General features: G+C 41.6%; 1 protein-coding gene across 1 annotated transcript in view; it reads left to right on the top strand.

Moving 5' to 3' along the window:
• The window catches only part of LOC124776701, a 118,377-nt gene that overhangs the window by 58,850 nt on the left and 31,667 nt on the right, over window positions 1-27,860 (top strand). The gene's annotated exons all lie outside the window — the stretch shown is intronic.

Raw genomic sequence — 27,860 nt, 5'->3', positions numbered from 1 at the left:
TCACTAAATTTTGAAGAAAACACAGTTTATACAATTCTGTACAGTAAATGGCATAACACCACTGATAAATATAGACTATGAACGGAAGTCTGTTGCTAAGGTAGACTACTCAAAATTTCTGGGTGTGTGCATTGATGAGAAATTGAATTGGAAGAAACACATCAATGATCTTCTGATATGGTTAGGTTCAGCTACTTATGCTATTAAGGTTATTGCAAATTTTGGTGATAAACATATCAGTAAATTAGCCTACTATGCCTATTTTCATTACCATCTTTCATATGGAATCATATTTTGGGGCAATTCGTCACTAAGACATAAAGTATTCATTGCACAAAAGCGTGTAGTCAGAATAATAGCTGGGGTCCACCCAAGATCACCTTGCAGACATTTATTTAAGGAACTCGGGATATTCACAGTACCTTCAGAATACATATATTCACTTATGAAATTTGTCATTAATAACACATCCCAATTCAAAAATAACAGCGAAGTGCATACCTACAACACTAGAAGAAAGAATGATATTCACTATTCTGGATTAAATCTCAAATTGGCACAGAAAGGGATGAATTATGCTGCCACAAAAATCTTTGGTCATTTGCCAAATAGTATTAAAAGTCTGACAGACAGCAACCATCATTTAAAAGCAAATTATAAGAATTTCTGAATGATACATCCTTCCACACAGTAGATGAATTCTTAGATATGAAGTAGTAACTGTAAAAAAAATAATTAATTAATTATTTTGTGTAAAGAAAACTTATGTTAAAGTGACACGTTCCACATCATTACGAAATGTCGTATTCATGATCTGTGGAACAAGGATTAATGTATGTAATGTATGTACGTGACACAAATTTAAATCTGATACGCCTCCCACTTCCCGCGGTAAAGGGGTTCTTAAGAGTCTGACAGGCACACGGACGAACAACGAAGCCATCCTATAAGAATTCAATTTCACTGACTGAAGTACGGAACCTTAAAAAAGTGATTTTTTACAGTTACACACACACACACACACACACACACACACACACACACACACACACACACATGAAACCTAAAATATTTTACAGTTTCATACATACCAGTGTGGATTTTCACTCTCCTCCCCAACGCTGCTTCAGGGTTGGACAGATAGATTTACTTTTCTGACCGAACTGAAGAGTTGTCTCCTGCATGTTGAAATCTCTTCGTACGCAGAACTTCTGCTAGATGATTTTTAGTTGTGCTTGTTGTATTATGTATCCTGCAGCTTGTCTCTTATGGATCTTTCTGTAGCTATTTCTTCTCTACAGAAATTTCAAACAGTATTTGTTTTTTCCTCTATCATAAGGTATTCTGTCAAATTGTGAAGCAGATATTTGTGTTCCATTCTGACAAAAACTACTTTCAAATCCAGATAAAAATAAACTACTAGTTAGTCTTCTGTTTCAGCCTAGGAGCACTGATTTCCTTATTTTTCCCTACAAGGATAAAGGTCTAACTTTCTTAGAGTAAAGTTTATCGCTGAAACAAAACACCGACTACCGAATCGGCAACACATCAACAAGTTATTGGGAAACGATGCCTGCACCTGGGCAAGACAGCAAAACAACAAATCTTTAGACGTGAGTCCTATATCTTGCCGTAGATAAGAACACAATGCCACTGTTTGCTTCTGCGATGGAATTACTGAACGTAGCACCATTGCCAAACCCAACTCCCATTGTCATCAAACAAGCGTCGGAGCATTGTTCCACAAATGTCGTAATTAGTCGTGAGCCGGAACCGTCTACGCAGTATGAGATTGTATTCATCCAGACTGGCAGATGGGAGCAATGCACAGACAAACAAAGCTACTATATACGTTGCGTTCTGAGAATTACCTCTGCTAGTGTTTGTTTATCCAAGTGTAATTACCAAGTTCAGCAGAGGTCCTTTCTTAGATTAATCGCTAGCTCTTAATAGAAAACGATGCGAAACTGATATCCTACTGAAGAAAAGAGATTAAATTTTCGCCACACAAGATGTTTGTAAATAATTAACACAGGTGTAAGTATGGTTGAAGTCTTGCCTGGAAGGAAAAGGGATCAAATTCACAGCCAACCATACTGACACAAGGCTGCTCGTGAATTTGAACCGTGTTCCTCCCACATAAGAATTTAGTGTCTCAAACACGTATTTCTCTGCGATGTGGACAGGTAACTGTCTGTCTTCATAAGTCTGCAGATCACATGAAACTGGAAGCAAGTAGTGGCCTTGCTCGTTTCAGATACTTACTGTGTATAACTGTACACAAACATTTTGAAAAAAAAATCCCTTTGCGGTGCGTCATTTCGAAACAGCAACATTTCTGCCGAAGTTCCAGCGGTTCTCTCCCGAGGGATTAACATGCTTGTTTTCTGGGCATAGTATTTCCTATGTACGGCCTAGTTCGGTGACAACGTGAGACTGTGGTCAAGACATGCCTCTGACCAGTTCAAAGCCATGATGCCTGTGGAGAGTGCTTATACAGAATGCTGTTGCTGTGCCTCTCTAGCGGATGATCGGCAAACAGAGAATCGTTTACACTTAAGGTTCAAATGGCTCTGAGCACTATGGGACTTAACGTGTGAGGTCATGAGTCCCCTAGAACTTAGAACTACTTAAACCTAACTAACCTAAGGACATCACACACATCCATGCCCGAGGCAGGATTCGAACCTGCGACCGTAGCGGTCACGTTGTTCCAGACTGAAGCGCCTAGAACCGCACGGCCACACCGGCCAGCTACACTTATGGGCTATGTTTACTTGCAGCAGGGCGTCGACACAGCATGACACTTCTCTAGTGACCATTTGTTTCTGCTCGTGGACACGGGTCTTGCGAAGCAGCTGGCCGAGTAAAACGTTGGATTGCGACAGGCAATCGGCATCTTGCAGCTATCCTTCATATTCATGCACAGCAATCCATTGAAGCAACAGGAAAACAGAAAAGTTATACTGTGAAATGGGTGGAATATTACCATACTACACGCTGCATTCATCCTCCTTAATGGCATATCTCGTTCTATAGGGAAATGAGTCATTCATAAGTGCGACTGTCGCACAAGTCGTTGCTATGTCATAAGGCGATATTCGCGTAAGTGTTTCATCCGTAACAGACAATCCTAATCATAACGGCTGGTTGATGCCTTGCCAAAGCAAATCTTACGAAGTATTTGTTGTTCGCTCCACAATAAAACTTCCTGGCAGATTAAAACTGTGTGCCGGAACGAGACTCGAACTCGGGACCTTTGCCTTTCGCGGGCAAGTGCTCTACCAACTGAGGTACCCAAGCACGACTCACGCCCCGTCCTCACAGCTTTAAGTCCGCCAGTACCTCGTCTCTTAGTTTCCAAACTTCACAGAAGTGAGAACAGTTGGTAGAGCACTTGCCCGCGAAAGGCAAAGGTCCCAAGTTCGAGTCTCGGTCCGGCACACAGTTTTAATCTGCCAGAAAGTTTCATTTCAGCGCACACTCCGCTGCAGAATGAAAATCTCATTATCGCTTCACAATATTTCAGACACAAGGGATACATACAAGAACTTGGTCTTATGGGCAGTAAGGAAATAGTGAAATTCTGTTGCAGTAGTAAGCACTATTATGACACATGCAATAAAACTGAAACAATAGTTCAGTAAATAAATATATACATGGAAATAATTAAGTTACATAAAGAGGTTTTCTAGAACACTCACCGGGGATAGTGTCGTTATAAATCATCAAGGGCCGGAGAGAGAGTTCCTATATTCTAGCACAACAAGTAAATGTAACTTCATTGGCTGCTAGTACCAACGCCTTAAGAATTTTGCTGAGCGTTCAACTAGCACGATTTGCATGTGTTACGTGCACAGGAGACTTACATAAAGAACAGAGCGTCACCTGATCCCAGTAACAGCTAAAGTGATCAGGGAGAAAGCTGACGCTAGAGGTTAATTATTAACAAGGTGGCATAATTATGTTACGAAGGTAACACTAATAATGTGTTACCCTTGACAGTTATATTACATATGGTACAATTATGTGTACTAATAGGTAGATATAAATACTACATCATTTGGATAGAATGGAAACAGTTCTACTTTGCGTAGAAGGTGAATAATACTATAACCGGCGAGTGCCATCTTTTGGCGGAACTGTATGACTTAGCAATGTGTTTTTGTCCTGCGAGATGTGATAGAACAGAAGTCATTCGTGGTGCGGCTTATAAAACGAACATTATAATTCGAAATAATGGCATTACTGGATAATAATCTTCACCAAGATATAAATTCTGACAAAAAAGCTGCCGCATCACGAAAGAATTATAAGAATGAGATGGAAGCTGGTAGATGACATTTACATGCACACAAACAAATGATTACAGTTTCAGAATACTGAATGATTCATTCTAAAGAAAGGGGTTTGCAAACTAAGCAATTCGATAACACGCAAACAGTGCAAACAGATATTCAGCTTGACATTGAATTACGGCGTTGTTGGATGTCCTCTTGAAGGATACCGCGCCAAATTCTGTCCAATTGGCGCTTTAGATCGTCAAAATCTCGAGATGGTTGGAGGGCCTTGCCCATAATGTTCCAGACGTTCCCAGCTACGGAGAGATCCGGCCAAGGTACTGTGTGGCGAGCACGAAGACAAGCAGTAGACACTCTCGCCTTGTGCGGGCAGGCATTATCTTTTTGAAATGTAAGGCCACGATGCCTTGTCATGAAGCGCAACAAAATGGGGCGTAGAATATCTCCGATCTACCGTTGAGCTGCAAGGGCGACACGGATAACAACCAAAGGAATTCTGCTATGAAATGGTATTCAAAGACCACCACTTGTGGGTGTCGGACCGTATGGCGGAGTGAGTATCCCACCGCTGCCCGGGGCATCTGCAGACACGTCTTCGATAATCATAGGGACCCATTTCGAAACGGAACTCATCACTTAAGGCTGCTCCAGTCAATGAGATTCCAGGACGAAGATGTGCTGGAGTCGCCCCCCCCCCCCCCCACCAAATAGCGATTAGATACCAATCTGACTGTCGTCTCCCATATGGCCCGATAATCAGGAGATATGGTCTGGAGCGCCATTTCATTACATAGCAGGATACCTTTGGGTGTCCGCAGCACCCTTAAAGCGCAGCGGTACGTCAGAGGTATCCTATGCCCACCTTTTCTTGTCCTTCAAGGCAGTCCATCCTACGCTTACATTTTAGTAAGGTACTGGCCTGGCGCACACGACGAAAGGTTCTACTCCTTGTCTTTTGCTTGCCAAGCTGTATGTATATTGGTTAGCAAGGTCGTCGTATCTCTCCCTGCCAATCGATGCCAAGCCGAATAATGGTTGTACTGCTTGCACGTTACTGACTTTCTCAGTTTGCGAAGCTCTTTGTCTTGAATAAATAATTCAGTTCTTCCGAAATTGTAATCATTTGTTTGTACTTGTAAATCTCGTCTCCGATTTCCATCCCATTCGCATAATTCTTTCGTGATGTGCCGCTTTTTTATTTATTTTAGTGTATATTTCGCACGGAGGTTTCTAATTTATTACCAAATACAAGAAATCAGAGCCATGGATAAGGCTATCTGTTATAACGAAAACTAAATGTGCTCCTGTGTGTGTGTGTGTGTGTGTGTGTGTGTGTGTGTGTGTGTGTGTAACGTTACTGTGTTGAATTTCTCGTTAATAAAGAGTACTGTACTGACGTGTGGTGTAGGGGTCAAGGACTCGTGTTCTCGATCCCGGGGTTCGAAACCCCCCACCACTTAAATTTTGATTAATAATCAGCAATGGCGGACGAAGGCTTCCAGCATAAGAAGTTACCCTTATTCTGCCAACGGACTTGTCAAAAAAATGGAGAAGCGGACAGATGTTCAGGGCATTCTCTTGCCGTTAGGGTGGGAAACTGCCCCTGAACGAGACAGAATCAGCAGTGATCAAAACCATGAGGACGCAGAGGGCAATGGAAACCATTGAATTAAAGACACACATCGTGTATCTACAGGACATGCGGCCTGTAATTGGAAAAGTATCATGATGATCTCTCCATTGACAAAAGATTATGGTATAGCCCCCCTCCCCCCCCCCATTTGGATCTCTGGGAGGAACTGCCAATGGAGAGGTGACCATGAGAAAAAGCATGAATAATCAACAAAAGGATAACGTTCTACGAATCGGCTCGTGGAATGTCAGCAGCTTGAATGTGGTAAGGAAGCTAGAAAATCTGAAAAGGGAAATGCAAAGGTTCAGTCTAGATATAATAGGGTTCAGTGAAGGGAAATGGAAAGGACACAAGAACATCTGGTCAGAAGAATATAGGATAATATCAGCTGCAGAAAAAATGGTATAACGGGCGTAGGAATTGTTAGGAACAGGAAGGCAGGGCAGAGAGTGTGTTACTGTGAACAGTTCAGTGACAGTTGTTCTTATCAGAATCAACAGCAAACCAACACCGACAATGATAGTTCAGGTATACATGCAGCCGTCACAAGCTGGAGATAAAGAGATAGAGAAGGTATACGTTAATACAGTACATAAAAGATGAAAATCAAACGGTAAGAAGAAGAAGAAAAGGTTATAGCAGAACGTGGACTTGGGATAAGGAATAAGAAAGGAGAAAGACTAATTGAGTTCTGGAATAAATTTCAGGTGGTAATAGCAAATGTTCTGTTCAAGAATCACAAGAGGAGGAAGTATACTTAGAAAACACCAGGTGTTACGAGAAGATTTCAGTTAGATTAATTACATCATCATCACACAGAAATTCCGAAATCAGATACTGGATTGTAAGGGGTACTCATGCGCAGATATAGATTCAGATCACAATCAAGCTGTGATGAAGAGTATCCTGAAGTTTAAGAGGCTAGTCAGGAAGAATCAGTACGCCAGGAAGTGGGACACAGAAGTACTAAGGAATGAAGGAGATATGCCTGAAGTTCTCTAAAGCTATAGACACAGCAACCCTAAGGGAAGATCAGTAGGCAATACAGTTGAAGAGGAATTGGCGTGTCTAAAAAGGGCAGTCATAGAGGTTAGAAAGAAAAACATAGGTACGAAAAAGGTAACTGCGAAGAAACCGTGGCTAACAAGAAATGCTTCAGCTGATCGATGAAAGGAGAAAGTGCAAAAATGTTCAAGAAACTTCAGGAATACAGAATTATAAGGCACTGAGCCTTAATTAAATAAATAGAAAGTGCAGAGAACCTAAGACGAAATGGCTGCATGAAAAATGTGAAGAAGAACTGACTCTCGGTGACATTAAAAGCAACGGTGGTAACATTAAGATTGCAACGGGAATTCTACCCTTAAATGCATAGGAGAGAGTGGATAAATGGAAAGAATCCAATGGAAGCCTCTATGAGGGGGAAGATTTGTCTGATGTGATAGAAAAAGAAGCAGGAGTCGATTTGGAAGAGATAGGGTATCCGGTATTACAATCAGAATTAAAAAGATCTTTGGAGGACTTATGGTCAAATAGGGCAGAGGGAATAGATAACATTCCAGCAGAATTTCTAAAATCATTGGAGAAGTGGAAACAAAACAACTGTTCACATTGTTGTGTGGAATGTATGATTCTGGCGACATGTCATCTGACTTTCGGAAAATATCATCCACACAATTCCGAAGACGGCAAGAGCTGTATGTGCGGAAATTACCCCACAATCAGCGTAACAGCTCTGGGATTCACGTTGATGACAAGAATAATATACAGAAGTATGTAAAAGAAAATTGAGGATGTGTTAGAAGACTGTGTGTTTGGCTTTAGGAAGGGTAAAGCCATCAGAGAGGCAATTCTGACGTTGCAGTTCATAACGGAAGCAAGACAACAGAAAAATCAAGACACGCTCATAGAATGTCTACCTGAAAAAAGCGTTCGACAACATCAAGTGATGCAAGATTTTCGAAATTATGAGAAAAATGGGGGTAAGCTATAGGGCGAGACGTGTAACCTCCGGTTGATTTAAAAAAATACACCAAGTTAAATAAAAATATTTTAATATATACATCTTACAACTACATCTTTGCACTATTTTTCTACATAGTCTCCATAGCGATTGAGGCACTTATCGTATCTCTTCACAAGCTTTGAAATTCCTTCTGCATAAAAATCACCCGCTTGTGCCTGGAGCCAGCCTGTGACCGCATCTTTGAGCTCTTCGTCGTCATCAAACTGCTGTGACCCGAGCCATTTCTTCAAATGCATGAAGAGGTGATAATCACTTGGCGCCAGGTCTTGGCTGTAAGGTGGATGGTTGATAACGTCCCACCTGAAGGACTCAAGAAGGGCCGTTGTTCTGCGAGCAGAGTGAGGACGGGCGTTATCGTGCAAAAAAACGATATCGGAAGTCAGCATACCACGGCGTTTGTTCTGTATAGCCCGTCGTAACTTTTTTATTGTTTCACAGTACACGTCTTGATTAATGGTCGTACCACGTTCCATGAATTCAACCAACAACACCCCTTTGGCATCCCAAAACACCGTTGCCATCAGTTTTCTGGCAGAAAAATCTTGCGAGGCTTTTTTTGGTTTGGTAGGCGAATTTGAATGTGCCCACATCTTTGATTGTTCTTTTGTCTCAGGGTTCACGTACTTAATCCAGGTTTCGTCACCGGTCACGATTCTGTTTAACAATGGTTCTCCTTCGTCCTCATAACGTGACAGAAAGTCTAATGCAGAGGCGATTCTTTGAGTTTTGTGGTGGTCGGTAAGAATGTTGGGCACCCATCGTGCACAGAACTTACGGTAACCCAATCTTGCTGTCACTATCTCGTACAAGAGAGTCTTAGAAATCTGTGGAGAACCAGTAGACAACTCCGACATTGAGAAACGTCGATTTTCACGAACTTTTGCATCAACTGTCTGAACGAGTTCGTCAGTCACCAATGATGGTCTACCACTCCTCTCTTCATCATGAACGTTTTCTCATCCACTTTTAAATAAACGTACCCATTCACGGACAACTCCTTCACTCATAACTCTTGGTCCGTACACGGCACAAAGCTCACGATGAATAGCTGCTGCAGAATATCCTTTGGCTGTAAAAAACCTTATGACAGCACGCACTTCACATTTGGCGGGGTTTTCTATTGCAGCACACATTTCAAACTGCCACAAAGACTAAACTAGCGCAGGTACGACGTTCACTCGACCACGGCTTGATGCCGACTGACCTGTTGAGTGCGTGAACGCACAGATGGCGTCGCTACTCCCCCCGCAACCCGCACTGTGACCAATCGGAGGTTACTTTCTGAACCGCCCTCGTACAATACGTACGAAAGCCAAGAGGGAATAATAAGAGTGGACAGCAAGAGCAAAGTGCTTGGATTGAAAAGGGTGTAAGACAGGTATGTAATCTTTCTCTACTACTGTTCAATCACTACATCGAAGAAGGAATGATGGAAATAAAAGAAATGTTCACGAGTGGGATTAAAATTCAAGGTGGAAAGATATCGGTGATACGATTCGCTGATGATATTGATATCCTGAGTGAAATCGAAGAAAAATTGTATGGTCTGCTGAATGTAATGAAGAGTCTAGTGAGTACAGAATATTGGTTGAGAGAAAATCGAAGAAAGACGAAAGTAGTGGGAGGCAGCAGAAATGAGATCAGTGAGAAACTTATCAGGATTGATGCTCATGAAGGAGATGAATTTAAGGAATTCTACTACCTAGGCAGTAAAATAACCATTGACGGGTGGAGGAAGGAGTATATCTAAAGTAGACTATCACTGGCAAAAAGGGCATTTCTGGCCAAGAGAAGTCTGTAGGTCTTAATTTGAGGAAGAATATTCAGAGAATGTACGTTTGGAGCACAGTGTTGTATTGTAATGAATCGTGGACAGTGAGGAAACCAGAACAGAAGAGAATCGAGGCATTTGAGATGTGGTGCTACAGACGAATGTTGAAAATTAGGTGGACGGATAAGCTGAAGAATGAGGCGCTTCTGCGCAGAATCGGAGAGCAAAGGAATATGTGGAAAACATCTACAAGAAACAGGAACATGATGATAGCACAGCTGTTAAGACATCGGGGAATGACTTCTATGATGCTAGAGGGATTTGTAGGGCGAAAACCGTGGAGGAATAAAGATATTGGAATACATCCAGCAAATAATAGGTTGAAAATGCTTCTCTAAGATGGAGGTTGTCAAAGAAGAGGAATTCGTGGTGGGCCGCATCAAACCAGTCACAATACTGATGACTCAAAATAAAAAAGGAGCAGCGTCACAGGAATCACATGACTCTAATGAAGAGTATTAGCGGACTTGTAAATTATTCGAATTTCGGTTCTTTAAATTTATGAGGAAGAGAAGCCTGTTTTGAGCATAAAATGACATAATTAATCATTTAATCCGATTTCCAGAAAACAAATGCCGTGCTGTGGGAACATACGTAATCTAACGAAGAGCATGTAATATGACACTATTTTGTTTAAAGCAAAGAGATTTAGTTTGGAAAACATATTTGCTATAGTAAAATACATGTAAATTGCCTTAACACTGAAATTAGTCCGTAAAAGACCGACCTGCCTTTATCGCATTTACTAATGTATTTGAATTCGAATAATGAAAAAAGTTAGGTAGCGATATTCACAACTGTCCACAAAGAAAATGAGGACGAAAGAGAATAAACTACAGTGGGCCCACCAAATTTAGTCGTGGAATGAAACACAAAGCATAAGGTTTTGTAGACCGTAACGAAAATCCACTCAACCCAAGCAACGAACTCTCGCCTCACTGCTTAACAGACTATAACCATTCAAAACTAATGGAACAGTTGGATTTCGTGGACTAAAACTGCATGAGTCACTTCGACAACAGATAATGTAACTGATACATAGCTCACTGACATGTAGTCCATACATGAGACGCTACATCCACGTTTTTCTCCCTTCTATGAAGCGTACAATCGCATTTCACCATTGACACTTCATTTGTTCAGATATTTCTAATGGGGATGAGGGGGTGGCGGCCAATGTCTTAACAGTTCATTCATCTTGACAGTTTTCTTTTAAAAATCACTATTTACCTCCGTCTTTGCTTAAACAATAAATATACTAGAGTATTCCGTATCGATCAGAACACAATATTGCTCAAGGAGTAGTCCTTATATTTAAACTGCTTATAATGTACTGAGATATTGTACCGCTTAGGTCAGGGTCTAGTAAACTGTTTTACGTTGCATCACACAACACAAAATGTCGTTGTACAGCTACACGTGGGCGTCTCCGTCCTTCTTGAGGTAGATAATATTTTCTTAGCTAGTGCATCTGACGTGTGAGCTTACGTGAGCGAGTATGGAAAGATTTACAAGGCCGTTCACAATCACGCATGCATAATTATTCGTGGAAATTCCCTAAGCGACCGAGGTGCACCGTCATTGTCTTAAGGTAGTAACCAATCCACCAGATCAGTTCTTATATACTAATTATTTTAAGTACTATGATAAACTGACACTTTGTTTCGTTCAGCATATACACTACTGGCCATTAAAATTGCTACACCAAGAAGAAATGCAGACGATAAAAAGGTATTCATTGGACAAATATATTATACTAGAACTGACATGTGAATACATTTTCACGCAATTTGGGAGCATAGATCCTGAGAAATCAGTACCCAGAACAACCACCTCTGGCCATAATAATGCCCTTGATACGCCTGGGCATTGAGTCGAACAGAGCTTGGATAGCCTATGCAGGTACAGCGGCCCATGCAGCTTCAACACGATACCACAGTTCATCAGGAATAGTGACTGGCGTATTGTGACGAGCCAGTTGCTTGGCCACCATTGACCACACGTTTTCAGTTGGTGAGAGATCTGGAGAATGTGCTGGCCAGGGCAGCAGTCGAACATTTTCTGTATCCCTAAAGGCCCGTACAGGACCTGCAACAGGCGGTCGTGCATTATGCTGCTGAAATGTACGGTTTCGCAGGGATCGAATGAGGGGTAGAGCCACGGGCCGTAACACATCTGAAATGTAATGTCCACTGTTCAAAGTGCCGTCAATGCGAACAAGAGGTGACCGAGACGTGTAACCAATGGCACCACATACCATCACGCCAGGTGATACGCCAGTAGCCGGCCTAAGTGGCCGAGTGGTTCAAGGCGCTACAGTCTGGTACCGCGCGACCGCTACGGTCGCCGGTTCGAATCTTGCCTCGGGCATGGATGTGTGTGATGTCCTTAGGTTAGTTAAGTTTAAGTAGTTCTAAGTTCTAGGGGGCTGATGACCACAGAAGTTAAGTCCCATAGTGCTCAGAGCCATTTGAACTATTTGATACGCCAGTATGGCGATGACGAATACACGTTTCCAATGTGCGTTCACCGCGATGTCGCCAAACACGGATGGGACCATCATAATGCTGTAAACAGAACCTGAATTCATCCGAATAAATGACGTTTTGCCACCCGTGCACCCAGGTTCGTCGTTGAGTACACCATCGCAGGCGCTCCTGTCAATGATGCAGAGTCAAGGGTAACCGCAACCATGGTCTCCGAGCTGATAGTCCATGTGGCTGCAAACGTCGTTGAAATGTTCGTGCAGATGGTTGTTGTCTTGCAAACGTTCCAATCTGTTGACTCAGGAATCGAGACGTGGCTGCACGATCCGTTACAGCCATGCGGATAATATGCCTGTCATCTCGACTGCCAGTGATACGAGGCCGTTGGGATCCAGCACGGCGTTCCGTATTACCCTCCTGAACCCACCGATTCCATAGTCTGCTAACAGTCATTGGATCTCGACCAACGCGAGCAGCAATGTCGCGATACGATAAGCAGCAATCGCGATAGGCTACAATCCGACCTTTATCAAAGTCGGAAACGTGATGGTACGCATTTCTCCTCCTTACACGAGGCATCACAACAACGTTTCACCAGGCAACGCCGGGCAACTGGGGTTTGTGTACGAGAAATTGGTTGGAAACTTTCCTCATGTCAGCACGTTGTAGGTGTCGCCACCGACGCCAACCTTGTGTGAATGTTCTGAAAAGCTAATCATGTGCATATCACAGCATCCTCTTCCTGTCGGTTAAATTTCACGTCTGTAGCGCGTCATCTTCGTGGTGTAGCAATTTTAATGGCCAGTAGTGTAGTACTGATATCTGTCCAAAATGCCATTCCGATCTAATATTGGGCATTTGTAAGTGCTGTGCTCTCTTCCAGAGGGAATACTTTCTCCGCAGATCTGCACCAGTGCTTCGACATACTGATAATTCGAGAGGCCGCTGGGAATGTGTTTGTCTATAACGCATTGGTTGAGAATTGTTCGTAACTGGCACTGATATAGGTCCCGTTTCAATGAATAAAGGACTAATAAAATTCTAAAATTTTCCTTCTACAGTAGCCAAGAGGAAACAATACGAGTGGACGACCAAGAACGAAGTCCTCGAATTAAAAAGGGTCTAAGACAGGGACGTAGCCTTTGACCCCTACTGTTCAATCTATAGGTAGAAGAATTAATGACGGAAATGAAAGACTATATATCTGAGTTGTATCACGATTTGAGGAATCACTCCGCAAAGAAGTGGAAGGAATGACTAGGTACGCTTGAGGTTCTCAGATGCTATAGAGGAAACAGCGAATAGGTTGAAGGAGTAGACTGAGCGTTTTTACGAGAATGATGAACAGCATGATGGGACAAAAGTGGAATGGGAGTCGATATGGAAGATACAGGAGATCTGCTGTTAAGAGTTCAACTGAGCTTTGGATGACCTGAGATCAAATAAGGCAGACGGAATACTTAACACTCCATCAGAATTTCTTAGAGCATTTGGAGAATTGGCAAACAAGCGACTATTCAAGCTGGTACATTGAATCCATGATACTGGAGACATTCCGAAAAATATCAACCGTACAATCCCCAAGATGTGTAGGGCAGGTAACAACTAGAACTATCGCATAATAAGTTTAACATCTCGTTCACCCGAGTTTCTTACATGAATAATACACAGAAGAATGAAAATGGAAAAACTGAGGCTATGTTAAAAGACGATCAGTTTGGCTTCTGGAAAGTAAAAATATCAGAGGGACAGTTATGACGCTCGCCTTGATAATGAAAGCAAGACTGAAGAAAAATAAAGACGAGTTCATAGAATTAGTCGATCTGGAAAATGCGTTCGACGATGTAAAATGGTGCAAGTTATTTGAAATTATCTGAAATACAAGCGTAAGCTGTAGGTATCGACGAATAATGTACAGCAGGACGATAAGAAAAACAGGCTTAGCAGTGGAATTAAAACTTACGGTGAAAGGGTATCAATGATAAGACTCGCTGATGACATAATTATCCTTAGTTACAGTGAAGAGCAACTACAGTACCTCTTGAACGAAATGAACAATCTAATCAGCACACACTGTAAGTTAAGAGAAATTCGAAATAAGACGAAAGTAACGAGATAGAGGAGAAATGACATTACCGGTAAACTTAACATCAAAATGGGGCCGCAGAGTCGTCGAAGTGAAGGAATTCTACTACCTTAGCAGCAAAGTAATACATGTCAGACGAAACAAGGAGAACATAAAAACTAGACTAGCACAGGCAAAGAGGGAATTTTTTACCAAAAGAAATGCATTAGTATCAAATATCGGCCTTAATTTGAGGAAGAAATTTCTGAAAATGTAAATTTATTGCACATCATTGTTTGGTAGTGGATCATGAACTGTGGGGAAACGGGCAATGAAGGGAATCGAAGTGCTTCAGATGTGGTGCGACAGAAGAATATTAAAAATTAGGTGGACTGATTAGGAATCAGGTGGTTCTCTGTAGGATCGGCGGGGAAAGGAATACATGGAAAGAAGTGACTAGGAAAAGGGACAGGGTGGTAGGACACCTTTAAGACATCTGGGAATAACTTCTATGGTGTTATGGGGAGCTGTAGAGGAAGACAGAGATTGGAATATGTTTGAAAAGTAATTGAAGCTTTCCTGTGCAAGTGCTACTCTGAGATGGAAAGGTTTGCAAACGAGTGAAAGTTGTGACGGGTCGCAGCAAATCAGTCAGAGGGCGGATGGAGGAAAAAAGAAAAAGAACACAACGACTTACTTCAAACATCTTATGGTTGTTAAGCAACACAGAAAATTTTGAAAAAGATGTAGTACGCACAGGAAGAATATATCTTTTTATGCACAATGTACTGTCGTAGACCTGTGATGATTAGGGCTTGTGAAATGGTGAGTAATGCAAGTCGAACTGTTATTTCACTTCACAGCTTCGAGACACTATGTTACTGCCTGAACTGCATGAATAGGCAGAGGGAACGGGAGGAATCTTCACCCACACGATAAGTCTGCAATTCACAGTTAAGTTGTGAAGAGTGTGCATAGAATCACTTTAAAACTACTTCTTTACCGTTTCAGTCTCAACTAGCATACGGGAAAAAGAGAACACTTACATCTTTCTGTGCTAACTCTGATTTGTCTTATTTCATCGTGATGGTCATTTCTCCCTAATTAAGTGGGAACAAAATATCTTGGTCTTTGGAGGAGAAAGTTGATGTTGGTATTTTCTTGAAAAGTCTACGAATAACACCTTTATTTTAATGATTGGTATCACAATTCTCTCACCACATACGTCACACTCTCCCGTATTTGTTAAAAACACGGAACGAACTGTACTTCTTTGAATTTTGTCTATATTCCCCGCAAAACCTATTCAGCAAAAGTTCCATCCCGCGCTTCAGTGCTTCAGACTTGACTTACTTGACTTAATTCCTTTGGCCCCTATGGGGGCATAGGGCATCCAGCAGAACTCGCCATCCGTCTCTGTCTTTGGCCATTTGCCTCAATTCTGCCCAGGTCTTGCCAACTCTTTTTGCTCCCCCTCCCACTGTCCTCTTCCATGTGTCCCTTGGTCTTCCTCTCTTACTTGTTCCCAGGGGATTCCATTCCAATGCTTTTTTCTCGATGGCTCCATCTGGTTTTCTCAAGGTGTGCCCCAACCAGCCCCACTTTCTCTATCGTATCTGGTCTTCTATAGGTATCTGGTTTGTTATTCGCCAGAGCTCCTCGTTACATATTTTTTCTGGCTACCAGATATTCATGATACGTCGAAGACATCTATTTATGAAGCTTTGTAACTGGGTTGTTATCTTTTTATCCATTTTCCAGCTTTCACTGGCGTACAGAAGGACAGCCTTCACATTTGTATTAAAAATACGGATTTTTGTTTTGTATGTGATATTGCTATTTTTACATATTGGATACAATTTTATGAAGGCAGCATTTGCCTTTTTAATGCGGTTTTTCACGTCATCTCAAGCTCCACCATCTTCCGCCACTATACTACCCAGATACAGGAATGAGTTGACAGTCTCCACTCGCTGATCACCTTTTAGCAGGGGCATCTCCATGTTCCCTGAATTTACTCTCATTTCCTTTGTTTTGCCTGTATTTATCTTGAGGCCAGCAGTCTCTGCTTCTTCTTTCAGCAAGTTTAATTTAGTTTGCATATCAGTCAGCCTTGGAGCTAATAAAACTGTCGTCTGCAAAAGGACGGAAAACGGGACTGCAGGCAGTCTCATAAGAACATTTCCAGCATCTTCTCTAAGTGTTGCGCCAATGAAACGCAGCATTTGGTTCGATTTGGCAACAAAATTTTCTATTTCACCGTTCCGATTTAAGTTGTTAATAGTTGTAATCCCTAGGTATTTAGCTGAATCGGCTGACAACGTTTGGATAAAAAGAAGAAATTATTCCCATAGTTCATGTATTACAGAGGGATAAACCGCTTCCTTTTGTATAGCGTCGGGTAAAACATCTGAAAATCTGAACTTTCTATTTTGAAATGTTTTCCATATATAATTTATTATTAATTTAGAGTTCTTTTTCCTTTTTTGTGTCACTGATGCGAAGAAGCTTTCTCATATCATCCAGAAGCAGAACAATATCATTACATTGAATAAAAACCTGTAGAAAATTTGCAAATTTGTTGCCTTTTTTAAAACTGGCACGACTTGTACAAGAAAATCACTTTGAAATTTCGGTAAGCGCTAACTTCCCTTCTATCCCCTGAAGGTAACAGCACAAAGTACAAAAGAAAGAGAATTCACTTACAATTTAAGAGTCATGAATGATGGATGAGTGGACCAGTCTAAAAACACTAAAGTTCAAGGTTCTAAATCTGCTTGATCCAAAAATGTTGTTTGTACTGTGTATGCATTATGCATTTTCGGGTGTGTTCGTGTGACAGTTAGTGTGTTTAGACACGTGTGTCTTATGGAAATAGAAAATACCCATTGCAACCTGAGGACGTAACATATTCACTAAGCGATAATTCCTTGTACGTCAGAAAAAACAGGTAAGTTTTCTTTGGTTTTAAAGAATGACGGATATTTTAGAAAATTATTATTTATATTGTATTACTTAAACATTGCTTTATGTAAATAATGTACACTTCCCATGGTCACTGATACTCTCTCTAAAGATCGTACACTCAATGGCAATTCTTCTGGAATAGATTTTTTCCTTTATTGACGTTCGTGGCAGTAGTCTACTCATCTCACAGTGAAGAAGACATGAAAACAATGTCAATACCGGTGAGACTTTGAACAAAAGCGCAAATTAAGCTCATACCTCATTAACTTGATAACAAACGGTATTTGATCATTGTCAGTCATCATTATAATCCCGGAAACCACAATTACATGCTGCGCTTACATATTTAAGCTACATAATTGCAGCTGCTGCACGCTGATGAACTTCGGTATAGCTATCAGCTGGAATGCAAATTAATGACCCTGCACTAATTTGACTTAATCTGGAATACGATGAGTGTTACACTAAAGCTTCAGTTGTAGACTAAATGTTCTCGGGTTTATATCACATTTTCCACGCTGTTTTAACGCGACACAAAATGAAAGGTGTAACAGACGGTACTTGTAAGTTTTGTTATCAAACTTATGGAACGAATTTCCGCACATGTTTGATTCTATCGAGTTAGCGTTGCAAGTATCTGTTACGTTTTATGGGCAATTAGACCGTAAACAGAGGTTTGCTTTTATGAAGAAAACACTAAATTATTTATGCCTTTCGCCTAGAGTACATCACCTGTTGATATACATTAACCTTTTAGTTGCGGTATTATGCCTCGTTACACCTTTAAAAATCCTGTCATTACTAACTGAAACTGGAAAACTCACATGTATCAGCTACAGAAATACATACAGTATCTCAAAAAAATCGTCGTCGGTGAGGTTTTTCTAATTAATATGAAAATTGTTCATTCATTCTAGAGGTTAAATATCTAATGCTTTGCATCTTCAGCGGTAGATGATATTGTTTCTGGCCGCTGGCTATCGCTCGTTAAACATCCTACCACGCAAATGGTGAAGGCAACAGAGATCCCAGTATTCATCATACGCAGAACGAGTGACTGTAGAGAGTTTTGTTTCACATCTGCTAGAAATAAAGCACATTTCTAGAGAGCAGAAATCCTTTTTGACTTGGCGACAATGTAATCAAAAGAAAGCCATTGAAATGCAAATCGTGTCTTCAGTATTTGCAGCTCAGTACATGTGAGTGAGTCCGAGAATACAGACATTCGACCACTTCTCTAATGAAAACTGCCTGCAGCAGTACTCAGACTGGAAGTAAACATTGTTCTCGGTTACAGACAAAACACAAGTTTGCAATGCATGTAAGGAAAACAAAATATGCAAGCTATCGTAATTACTGTTCCACGTTACCTATCTCGTCTGCATAGAGCTACATTGGCATGTACATTTTCTCTCTTTTAAATTTAAAGATGCATACGTATTTAAAATGCATAAATACAGTTTTTTTCCAAATTTCATTATTGGATTATTATATTCAAAACAGAAAAATAACACTCATATTATTCTATGTATGTTTGAATCATACTGTGGGAATTAGTTCTCCTAATATCGCTCACAAACACTATTATCGTGTCTTCATACTGCACTGTCCGCCCCTATAGCTAAGTGGTCAGCGTGACGGATTGCCGTCCTACGGGCCCGGAATCGATTCCCGGCTGGGTCGGGGATTTTCTCCGCTCAGGGACTGGGTGTTGTGCTGTCTTCATCATCATTTCATCCCCATCCGGCGCACAGGTCGCCCAATGTGGCGTCGAATGTAATAAGACCTGCACCAAGTCTGCCAGACCTGCCTCGCAAGGGCCTCCCGGTCAATGACGCCAAACGCTCATTTCCATTTCCATACTGCACTTGTGAAGAAAATAGTTAGTTTTTTATAGTTTCAAAAGACCAGGCAAATATTCCATCGATATTTTTCAGAAGTTGTAAGTTGTTTTATTCTGACAATGCTTTTGTTTCCTTTTTTGTCATTCGGAGAATGATATTTTGATAATATGCAGACTTAATATTTCAACAGTTTTGTATACGTTCTAAGACACGTCATACAAGTAATGTGAATCTTGACAACGTACTGTTAGAGCTGTTTTTATGAGAACTCCTAAAAATAGAGTAGCACGTTAGTTTAAGCTAACAATTATTTTAACTCAGAGCTGCATGAATTTTGGGTGATGATTATTAAGGAAAATTGTTCAAGGAGAGAAATTAGTTTGAATTCTACTTGCAGTGCTTGCTAAGATCTTTTATGGAATTGGAGTATTATGTGTGTGGTACATGTGTGTGCTACCGTTCTTCGAGATTATTTTCTAGTATCTTTTGTATGAAATCACTAAATCTGTTTCAACAGTCACCTATATTTTTACGTTGATTAAGGGGAATCGTACCGCCCAAAATGACAAAATTAGACATTTTTACTATTATGAAGATGATGAGTGGATATTTATGCTTAATTTGGTGCCAGCTTTATTAAAATATTTGAATATTTACTATTTTAAATAAAAATTTGAAAATAATTATGCGCGTAGGTTTCCCGACCACCAACGGAAACTGCAACATTGGAGGAGCCTCGGATCGGAAGTGTCACGATGCAAACCTGGATGGTTTGAGCCGTGGTTTTACCAACTGTTCAGCAGTAAGAACATCCCTTCACATCTTATCCAGGTTTAGGACTGACTATGCGCATAGTATATAGGCATGTTTAAACGATTTTTTATTTTTAGTCTGATTATATGAGTTCTTGTATTCTTGCTTGTCAAAAATTTCCCGATGGTGTGGTTAGGCAGGAACCCAAGAGTACAGCTTGAACTGCTGAGAGTCAAACGAGCAACGCTGATGATACATCTCTCAGTTGCCGTGTCAAAGGAAGCCATAACAGTGAGGTATGCTCTGGCTTTCAAATGCCACGGTGCTTGTAGCAGTTGCTAAATGATCGGAAACGTAACAGTCGAAAAGTCCACGGAACTGAATGTAGGATATCTTAATAATGTGATTGCGTCTTCTCACTGTCTGTGTAACTATCGACTAAAAGATCATATAACGCAGTGAAGGGCTGTCTTAACGAAAACGACGTGATACCACCTCTTTCACTCAACTCGACATCAATCAGAGAAGAATTATCGAATCACTTCGAAAATGCTCATTACTATAATCAGTCACGTATAATTCTCTTCCCACGACGCGTATCTGACGATTATATCTTCATTATCAGGTGGATACATTACAACTGAATCGGTTATTTGTAAACTGGGTAAGTCACGTAATGAAAACTTTTGAGAAAACAGAAAAACTGATTCCTGAAGAAACTAGGGTTTTTTGTAAATTTTCCTGCCTGTGAGAGTTAATACTTATGAAAAGATATAATAAAAATAGGGTATGAACTTTGATTGGTTATTAAATTTTCCAAAAAAATGGTTCAAATGGCTCTGAGCACTATGGGACTTAACATCTATGGTCATCAGTCCCCTAGAACTTAGAACTACTTAAACCTAACTAACCTAAGGACAACACACAACACCCAGTCATCACGAGGCAGAGAAAATCCCTGACCCCGCCGGGAATCGAATCCGGGAACACGGGCGTGGTAAAATTTTCCAGTAGATAAGTTTAAAACACTGTGACCTAAGAGATTTTAAAACTAGATGAACAACACTTTATTACTGTTGTGTGAAAAAAACAAATATCATACTCAAATGATTTATTTGTGTGTCTGTTCACTTTGAGTATAATAAGTAACATTTACAGTACCAATATGTTCCGCCCAGTTCTCACAAGAAAAATATTTAATACATAATGATACATATAACTTGTTTCTTAAATGCCAGTGAACGTAAGAATTCCCAATTCACACCTTGCAGTGCTATTCCAGTTACATATATTATTCCAAAAACTTCTGAATTCCTCCACAATAGGCAGGTATACCTTTAGCTTTCTAGGACACTCCATTTTTCTTTATAGTGTATCAGTTGGAAGGTTACTCGAGTATACCATCATTTTTGACATCATAATGATGCTGCGATCACAGTTTATAAGTCTGGATCTGTCGGCTCTCCCTGATTATGCCAAAATTATTTCTCGAGTAAGCATGATGATTACATTGTGATACTTCCCTGCCTTGAGGTTGTGCTCTACCGTGGAATTCAACACATAGGGCAGATTTCTTTCATAAGAGAAGCCACCAGATTTTGTAAGCGACAATATTATTATCTACGACATTGACTGTGAATATAGTACTCCTAGATGCATTAGTAACCATAGACACATACTCCATCAGTGTGTGCACCCCGTCACATGTCCTGTCATCTAGTATTAAGAACAAATCAATACACTGTGAGTGTGTGGGTTTTATTTTGTCAAGTTGCACAATGGATTGATCCAAAAAGTACCCTTTGGCTCCTGCAAGAAACAATTTCCACCTCACACTACTATAGAAGTCAGACATACGCTCCTAATGTACCAACAAGAACTGCTTGACAAACATTCAACAACAAATATGTTCTATAACAAATATCTGTTATAAGGAAAAGACACAAAAAATTCTATATTCTATATTCTTACGTAACTAATGGAATACTTGGGTACTGGAGTATTGCTAGTTAGTGTAAGAAAAACATTAAACGAACGAAAAATATTATTTATGGCAAAAACATTCTGAGAAATAAAGTGAAACTTTTTCTTATAAAATAATAAATTTCCGGGTTCTTTTTGGAACAGTAGATTGCCTCTTATGGATAGGAATGTTATTATTTTACAAAGTATGGAAAGGTTGTTTTCTCCCTTTTCTTTAAGAATGTTATTTACTCGGCAGAATGGCTGAGAGCCGCACCTATACAACTTGAATAACTTTTCTAGGTACAGTCAAGGCTGTCGCGTGAGAAATGTGGTGGAGTGTACTGTTATGGAGGACAGATGGGTTCGCATACGCTGTAGTGCACAATACCGTGAGCTGCGGTGACTACTGCCTGTGTCGCTCGCTGCTGACAAATAACACAACTATCTCTTTCTATCTGGATTGACTTTCGCCAATCAAACTCTCCCTACACCTTGATGAAGTCAAGGACTCCTATCCGCCCATAGTCTAACTATTGGCGTAGTACACCGGTCAGATAACCAGTCCACTGTGATGCCACTCAATATTCGCTCACAGGCGTTTAACTACTACTCTGTCCGTGTTCACACTGTACAATAAGTGTGGCGGCCAACACAGTGAACACCGCTTACTCGTGAGCAACTCAATATAGAGTTTCATTACGATTCGCTAACAACAGAGGTGCTCTCCCAGTGAAGTAATGAAGAGAGACTGTTCCTCGCTATTTTCATACACGTACGAGTGCACTCACTCTAGTTACGTGTTTCCGCTCCAAGAGCAACAACGGAATTGCTCCTTTTTCTGGAAAAGTTGCAAGGGTATATCATTCGCTGCCTTCCCTCACTCCTCTGGCTCTTTGCGTCAGAAATATTCCACCAATCAGCGTTGCTCTTTTAAATGGGAGAATGACGTTTAGTTTGTGTTGACCAATGCGGAAATATGGAGCATCTGCGTTAGGCATATACTGTCCTCCTGTGAGAACTCCGTAACTATGCAGTCGGTACGTGGAAAAATGGGTCTTCTGGGCGCTCCCACACAATGTAGCGGAATTTGCTTTTAAGTATAAGATGGAGGTCTTTGTCCCTTCACTCTGGCAAAAGCTGTCCTCTCTCTGGGCGGTCGCTTCGGCCGCAGTAGGTATGTTGTTGACCCGGCCCTCTGAGGAGATGGTCTTCCCAGCGGGCTGGTTTCCTCTTTAGAACGAAAATTCCTGTGGCCGTCATGTTGTGTACGCCAGCCTCTACTTTTTCAGCCTCAGTGCGCACTTGCGATTTACTTATTAGATCTGCATATCGCTTACATGAATTCATACAAAATTGACTCTACCTTATCGAGTTTGGGTTCGAATGAAGCATCTTGATGTGCAGAATACGATTGTGAGGACGGAACATGTAAGAAATGAGGGTCGGGAGACGACGCCACCTTACAACACAAAACGTTGTACTGGATATGAAACGGATTATTTTTCACCAGTTCCAACACGGGACAAGAAATGATTTGAATTAGTTAAGGCATTTACAATCAAATCATGTTTCATTAGTAAATGAGTAAGTAGAAAACGTGTAGTTGTAGCATCGCGTTTTAGTACCTGAATAGTGTAAATTCGCGTAGTCGTTTGTCTTCTGTTTTTGTTTTGAACGGCCAGTGTCAGTTGGTCACAGCCAGTGTTCTCCCTGCCACCTTTGGATAAGCAGCTGCCAGCAGCAAGTCATATACTCCTAGCTCACTTATTTGTTACATAGTTTCGTATAGGAGGTGTCATCTCGAGTTTTAGTTACTGTAATCGTAAATTCAGGCTGATTGTAGCGCAATCGTTAGGCATTTGTACAGATTAGTTCATATATTCTTTGCGTGTTTCCCTTGCATTATCTAGGCAGATACTCGTGTTACAGTAACTGTTGTTCAACATCGATTAGAATGGACAGGACTGTGATTGCTGTGTTTGGATGAGGGCTGAGTTGGCATCCCTTCTCTCACAGCTGCAGGCGGCGCTGACTTCGGTCGTGCAGCTTGAGACTGTTGCCAATGGGCACTGTGGGAAGCCGGACTTGGGTATCATGGGGATGTCAACCTCGTCCCGTCTGTCTCCAGATCGGTCTGCCGCTGTGGTTGCCCTGGTTGCTGCCCACAGTAGGGCTGAACCCTCGCCTGTGGTTGATTGGGAGGTCGTTCCAAGGCGTGGCAGGCAGCGAAAGACGTCCCTGGAGGCTGATCAGAAAGCCTCCCCGGTGCGTCTGACAAACACATTTCAGGTACTGTCTCTGGCTGAACCAGATGCAGCTGCCTGCTCTGTTTCAAAGGATGATTCTCAGCCTCCAAGGTCCGGGCAATCGCAGAGGGCGGGCTTATTAGTTGTTGGGAGCTCCAATGTTAGGCGCGTAATGGGGCCCCTTAGGGTTATGGCGGCTAAGGAGGGAAAGAAACCCAGTGTGCACTCAGTGTGCATTCCGGGTGGAGCCATTCCTGATGTGGAAAGGGTCCTTCCGGATGCCATGAAGAGCACAGGGTGCAGCCAGCTGCGGGTGGTGACTCATGTCGGCACTAATGATGTGTGTCGCTTTGGATCTGAGGAAATTCTCTCTGGATTCCAGCGCCTATCTGATTTGGTGAAGGCTGCCGGTCTTGCTTACGAGATGAAGGCAGAGCTCACCATCTGCAGCATCGTTGACAGGACTGCGGACCTTTGGTGCAGAGCCGGGTGGAGGGTCTGAATCAGAGGCTCAGACGGTTCTGCGACCGTGTTGGCTGCAGATTCCTTGACTTGCGCCATAGGGTGGTGGGGTTTCGGGTTCCGCTAAATAGGTCAGGAGTTCACTACACTCAGCTGGCGGCTACACGGGTAGAGGAGACTGTGTGGCGTGGACTGGGCGGTTTTTTAGGTTAGAAGGCCTCGGGAAAGTACGGGGTGGGCTGCAATCTCAAAGGGTGCATGGCAAATACAGGACGTGCTTGGATCAAGGAACAGTCGGAATTGTACTTGTAAATTGTTGTAGTTGTGCTGGGAAAGTCCCTGAGCTTCAAGCGCTAATAGAAAGCACAGAAGCTGAAATTGTTATAGGTACAGAAAGCTGGCTAAAGCCTGAAATAAGTTATGCAGAAATTTTTACGAAGTCTCAGACGGTGTTCAGGAAAGATAGATTAGGCATAATTGGTGTCGGAGTGTTTGTGTCTGTCAGTAGTGGTTTATCTTGTAGTGAAGTCGAAGTAGATACTCCGTGCGAATTGGTATGGGTGGAGGTTATACTTAACAGCCGAACTAAGTTAATAATTGGCTCCTTCTACCAACCCCCAGACTCTGATGATATAGTTGCTGAACAGTTCAGAGAAAATTTGAGTCTCATAACAAATAAATACCCCACTCATACAGTTATAGTTGGTGGGGACTTCAACCTTCCCTCGATATGTTGGCAAAAATACTCGTTCAAAACCGGTGGTAGGCAGAAACATCTTCCGAGATTGTCCTAAATACTTTCTCCGAAAATTATTTCGAGCAGTTAGTCCACGAACCCACGCGAATTGTAAATGATTGCGAAAACACACTTGACCTCTTAGCCACAAACAATCCAGAGCTAATAGAGAGCATCATGACTGATACAGGCATTAGTGATCACAAGGTCGTTGTAGCTAGGCTCAATACCGTTTCTTCCAAATCCACCAGAAACAAACGCAAAATAATTTTTATTTAAAAAAGTGGATAAAGGTCACTAGAAGCCTTCCTAAGAGACAATCTCCATTCCTTCCGAACTGACTATGCAAATGTAGACGAGATGTGGCTCAAATTTAAAGATATAGTAGCAACAGCAATTGAGAGATTCATACCTCATAAATTGGTAAGAGATGGAACTGATCCCCCCCATGGTACACAAAACAGGTCCGAACGCTGTTGCAGAGGCAACGGAAAAAGCATGCGAAGTTCAGAAGAACGCGAAATCCTGAAGATTGGCTAAAATTTACAGACGCGTGAAATTTGGCACGGACTTCAATGCGAGATGCCTTTAATAGGTTCCACAACGAAACATTGTCTCGCAATTTGGTAGAAAATCCGAAGAAATTCTGGTCGTATCTAAAGTACACAAGCGGCAAAACACAGTCAATATCTTCGCTGCGCAGTGCCGATGGTACTGTTACCAACGACTGTGCCGCTAAAACGGAGTTATTGAACGCAGTTTTCCGAAATTCCTTCACCAGGGAATACGAATGGAATATTCCAGAATTTGAAACACGAACAGCTGCTAGCATGAGTTTCTTAGAAGTAGGTACCTTAGGGGTTGCGAAGCAAATCAAATCGCTTGATACGGGCAAGTCCTCAGGTCCAGATCGTATACCGGTTAGGTTCCTTTCAGATTACGCTGATACAATAGCTCTCTACTTAGCAATCATATACAACCGCTCGCTCACCGATAGATCTGTACCTACAGATTGGAAAATTGGGCAGGTCGCACCAGTGTTTAAGAAGGGTAGTAGGAGTAATCCATCGAACTACAGACCTATATCATTGACGTCGGTTTGCAGTAGGGTCTTGGAGCAAATACTGTATTCAGACATTATGAATCACCTCGAAGGGAATGATCTATTGATACGTAATCAGCATGGATTCAGAAAAAATCGTTCTTGTGCAACGCAGCTAGCTCTTTATTCGCACGAAGTAATAGCCGCTATCGACAGGGTATCTCAAGTTGATTCCGTATTTCTAGATTTCCGGAAAGCTTTTGTCACCGTTCCTCACAAGCGACTTCTAATCAAGCTGCGGGCCTATGGGGTATCGTCTCAGTTGTGCGACTGGATTCGTGATTTCCTGTCAGGAAGGTCGCAGTTCGCAGTAATAGACGGCAAATCATCGAGTAAAACTGAAGTGATATCAGGTGTTCCCCAGGGAAGCGTCCTGGGACCTCTGTTGTTCCTAATCTATATAAATGACCTGGGTGACAATCTGAGCAGTTCTCTTAGGTTGTTCGCAGATGATGCTGTAATTTACCGTCTAGTAAGGTCATCCGAAGACCAGTATCAGTTGCAAAGCGATTTAGAAAAGATTGCTGTATTGTGTGGCAAGTGGTAGTTGACGCTAAATAAGGAAAAGTGTGAGGTGATCCACATGAGTTCCAAAAGAAATCCGTTGGAATTCGATTACTCGATAAATAGTACTATCCTCAAGACTGTCAATTCAACTAAGTACCTGGGTGTTAAAATTACGAACAACTTCAGTTGGAAAGACCACAAGATAATATTGTGGGGAAGGTTGCGTTTCATTGGCAGGACACTCAGAAGATGCAACAAGTCTACTAAGGAGACAGCTTACACTACACTCGTTCGTCCTCTGTTAGAATATTGCTGCGGGGTGTGGGATCCTTACCAGGTGGGATTGACGGAGGACATCGAAAGGGCGCAAAAAAGGGCAGCTCGTCTTGTATTATCACGTAATAGGTAAGAGAGTGTGGCATATATGATACGCGAGTTGCGATGGAAGTCATTAAAGCAAAGACGTTTTTCGTCACGGCGAGATCTATTTACGAAATTTCAGTAGCAACTTTCTATTCCGAATGCGAAAATATTTTGTTGAGCCCAACCTACATAGGTAGGAATGATCATCAAAATAAAATAAGAGAAATCAGAGCTCGAACAGAAAGGTTTAGGTGTTCGTTTTTCTCGCGCGCTGTTCGGGAGTGAAATGGTAGGGAGATAGTATGATTGTGGTTCGATGAACCCTCTGCCAAGCACTTAAATGTGAAATGCAGAGTAATCATGTAGATGTAGATGTAGATTTGGAAGGAACATCCCAATTCCGTGGAAGCACTACTTTATTGTATCCTACATATGGAGTCTATTTCAGTCCCGCTGTTTTTATTACACTGAAGTGACAAAAGACATGGGATACTTCCTAATATCGTGTAGGACCTGCTTTTGTCCTGAGTATTGCAGCAGCTCAACATGGCGTGGACGCAGCAAATTGTTGGA

The sequence above is a fragment of the Schistocerca piceifrons genome, chromosome 1, assembly GCF_021461385.2.
Source record: "Schistocerca piceifrons isolate TAMUIC-IGC-003096 chromosome 1, iqSchPice1.1, whole genome shotgun sequence".
NCBI lineage: Eukaryota > Metazoa > Arthropoda > Insecta > Orthoptera > Acrididae > Schistocerca > Schistocerca piceifrons.
The sequence above is the reverse complement of the archived record's forward strand: the minus strand, read 5'-3'. Positions and strand labels throughout refer to the sequence as shown.